We start from the raw sequence: 4125 nt of genomic DNA, 5'->3' as shown, positions 1-4125 counted from the left end.
ATATACTCTATGCTCCTCAACTATGCAACCATCCTTTTATATGAGACACGCCTTACGGTGCATCGCTACACAACACAGAGCACACTTCACATGCACTCTCTTCACTCTACGCCACACCTGACTACAGAGTATGTTACACGGTGCGTCGTTGCACTACATGGAGTACACTCCATGTGTACTTCCTTCACACCACGCCACATCATAACTACAGCATACACCTCACACCCATAATCACAGTACAGTCCAGAACACTATGTGATTATGCCCAACACTTCGTTACACAATCATACTTCACTTCACAACTACGCAGTGAACTCCACAATTTCTAACAGCATAGTCTACAACCTATTAACTAATATAGATCATAAATAACAAGAGATAGAGGGTTATACCATCGACGGGATAACCCATACGTTGCTTGTTACCCGTCACGATTAAGGTGTCGGAGGAATCGTACATGGCGGTTAAACAGCGTACAGTGGCTGTTTGGGCTACTGGGGGCGGCTACATGTGTGGATCTAAGCAGGGAAAGGTTTGGTCATGGTCCTAGAGTGGTGACCTCATGGCGGTGCCGAGGTGGCACACGGAGGAGGCACGATGGTCCGTGGAGGTGTTTTGGACTGTGTATGGCTAAACTAGGAAATGGAGAGGAAGAGCTAGAGGAGCTTGGCTGGGCATGGAGGAGCTTGAAGGAGGTGTGGTGGAGTTGTGGGGGCAAGGTGGTGGCTGGATAGTGGCTCGCGGCAGCAGACCGGCCATGGGTAGTGTAAACCTTGCATGAGAGAGTGGGGGAGAGTGAGAGCTATGGGTAAATCAGTTGGACATGAAAATGGTTGAGGGAGGTCGTAGTGGTGAGAGCATCATGGTGGTGGTGGTAGGGTGGCTTAGGTAGCCATGCACGGTGGTGAAACCGTGTGTGTGTGCATGATGACTTGTAAAATTTTGTATTGCAGATTTTACAAGATCGCTCGAACGGAAGCTTTTGGCCGCTCGAGCGAATTCAGGCAGATTCAAATGCTAGACTCCCGCTCGATAGGGAGCTCGAGTGGGTTGCTGGAAAATAAAGATCGCTCGAGCGGAGACATTGGCCACTCGAGCGAAATCAGGCAGAGTCGAATGCTCGATGTGCGCTTGATAGGACGCTCGAGCAAAATCAGGCAGAGTCGAATGCTCGACGTGCGCTCCACATCCCACTCGAGCGAACATCGTATTTTGACAGATCTAGGGTCTTCCACCGTCACACCATATAAAAGGAATTTTTCACTCTATGGCCGTACTTTTCGACTGAAGAACACTTTTTGGGACAGAAAAACATAGCTAGAGGGATTCAAATCATCTATTTTGGAGAGGGAATTCCAATTATTGCACGTACATTGGAATCATACACGAGCACAGACTAGAGAAAAGCATTGAATCGTTTCTTTGAGTTTTTGAAGACGAGTTGTGGCTGCAAGGAGTATTTTTCAGCGTTTATTTTCTTCCAATATTCTTAGAACAATTATGGTGAATTCGTTTATGTTGAATTCCATTTCTAGCATGAGCTAAATTTTATTTATTCTAAGAAAACGATGTAACCTATTTCTGAACTATGCTTGATTGTCTATGCTAATTTAAGGCAATTCTCTCTTTGTTTATCTGATTTATTCTGAGTTTATTGCTTCTAATTAACTGGCCATTGATTAGATGATATTTAATCTTGTGATTTGCTATCGAAAGAGGGAATCATAGTGTAGATCTTGAATATTTCAGCATAGGTAAATATAGAGATCGAAAGACTTGTATGAACCTATGTAGTAATTAAATCATTGATTTTATTGCTTTCTTGATTATTTAATTTGCATATTCTTGTGTAAATTGATAAACAAGAGTCATTTCCAATTGACTATCGAAAGAGGCTTTTGGATGAATTAGAGATTTGCTAATAGACGAAAAGAATTAAATTACATTAGCTGGATGAGAAAAGCATAGTGAAGAATTAGGTGAAGTCGATTTCCTAGAAGTTTTCTTTCCCATAAATTTGATCTTTAAACGTTAGTTTTATTTCCTTTGCGTATTTCTCTTTGAGTTGATCTTCTTTTGATTTGCAACTATAAAAATCTTAGTGATTCCTCTAGATAAAATCGAGATTAGTATAATTTTGGTATTTGGCAAAAGTAAGGTACCATTCCCTGAGAACGATCTTTTCTTATCACTTTATTATAAAACTACGATATTGTGCACTTGTAGTTTTGCACCGATCAAGTTTTTGGCCCCATTGCCGGGGAATGGTTTATTCTTATTCTTTTTGTCAATATCGATACAAAGTAATCTTAGTTTTAATTTAGAATTTTATTTTATCTTTGCTCTACAGGTGTGTTTTTGACGTTGGATGCACCGTGCTAGATCTCGTGATATTATTCCTTTTGATCCAGAGATTGAAAGAACTCTTAGATCACGAAGAAGAAATAAGATACTAGTCATGGCTGAAGAAGAACGTGAGGCACTACCACGCACCTTGAAGGACTATGTACGACCAGTTGTGAATGGAAATTACTCGAGCATAATGCGCCAGACAATTAATGCCAATAACTTTGAGCTCAAACCAGCTTTGATTAGCATGGTGCAGCAGGCTCAATTCAGCGGATCGCCACTGGATGATCCCAATATTCATTTGGCAATGTTCTTGGAGATTTGTGACACTATGAAGATCAATGGTGTTACTGAAGACACCATTAGACTGAGATTGTTTCCTTTTTCTTTGAGGGACAAGGCTAGAGGTTGGCTACAATCTCTACAACCGGGAAGCATCATTAGTTGGCAAGACATGACTGAGAGGTTTCTTGCTAAATTCTTTCCTCCTGCAAAAACAGCCCAACTCAGGAGTGAGATTGGTCAATTCAAGCAAAATGATTTTGAGTCACTCTATGAAGCGTGGGAGAGGTATAAAGACTTGGTTCGACGTTGCCCACAACATGGATTGCCAGATTGGTTGCAAGTTCAGATGTTCTATAATGGGTTAAATGGGCAAACTCAAACTATAGTTGATGCTGCATCTGGTGGAACTTTGATGTCAAAGATAGCTGAGGGTGCTATTGTCCTTTTGGAAGAAATGGCCTCAAACAACTATCAATGGCCAACTGAGAGGACTTTGGCTAAGAAAGTTGCTGGAATTCATGAATTGGAGCCGATAGCAGCCCTTTCAGCTCAAGTAGCTACTCTATCTTATCAAATTTCAGCCTTGACAACACAAAAGATACCACAAAGTACAAAATATGTTGCATCTACAAGTATAATAGTTCCAAGTAATGAAACAAGTCAGGAACAAGTTCAATATGTTAACAATCGGAACTACAACTATCGTGGTAATCCTATGCCAAATTACTATCATCCAGGGCTTAGAAATCATGAGAATTTTTCATATGGAAATACAAAGAATGTGTTGCAACCTCAACATCCTCCATGATTTGATAGCCAACCAAGCGAGAAGAAGATGTCACTTGAGGATGCCATGGTTTCCTTTGTTCAGGAGACCAATGCAAGGTTTAAAAAAAGGGATTCACGGTTGGACAACATTGAGACTCATTGCAGCAATATGGGAGCCACTATGAAGAATCTTGAAGTGCAAATTGGGCAACTAGCCACGACCATCAATGCCCAACAAAGAGGAGCTTTTCCTAGCAACACTGAAGTGAATCCAAAGGAACAATGCAAGGCCATCACACTTAGGAGTGAAAAAAAAATTGAGAGGTCACCATTAAAGGAGAGCAAATCCACCCCTACAGTTGCGAACAATGGCCAAAACAAAGATCAAGTAGAAGAAGAGGAGATTGTCAATGATAAATTAAGAGAGACCGACTTGCCTCCTGCAATTTCATTCCCTGACAATCCTCCTATTCTCGCTCCTCCACTTCCTTACCCTCAGCGTTTTCAAAAGCAAAAATTAGATAAGCAATTTTCTAAGTTTTTGGATATTTTTAAGAAAATTCACATAAATATTCCTTTTGCAGATGCCTTGGAACAAATGCCAAACTATGTCAAATTCCTGAAGGACATCATTTTCAAGAAGAGAAGATTGGAGGAGTTTGAAACAGTGAAGCTTTCTGAAGAATGCAATGCCATTCTTCAAAAGAAATTGCCTCAAAAATT

At 40.8% G+C, this 4125-nt stretch overlaps 1 non-coding gene across 1 annotated transcript; it reads right to left on the bottom strand.

Moving 5' to 3' along the window:
* Positions 1-2851: 2851 nt before the first annotated feature.
* On the bottom strand, positions 2852-2958 carry LOC122280281. Its single transcript, XR_006229860.1, has one exon. It is a non-coding gene; the product is annotated as a small nucleolar RNA R71 (small nucleolar RNA).
* Positions 2959-4125: the final 1167 nt, after the last annotated feature.

The sequence above is a fragment of the Carya illinoinensis genome, chromosome 10, assembly GCF_018687715.1.
Source record: "Carya illinoinensis cultivar Pawnee chromosome 10, C.illinoinensisPawnee_v1, whole genome shotgun sequence".
Classification (NCBI taxonomy): Eukaryota; Viridiplantae; Streptophyta; class Magnoliopsida; order Fagales; family Juglandaceae; genus Carya; species Carya illinoinensis.
This window is presented reverse-complemented; position numbering and strand designations above follow the sequence as displayed.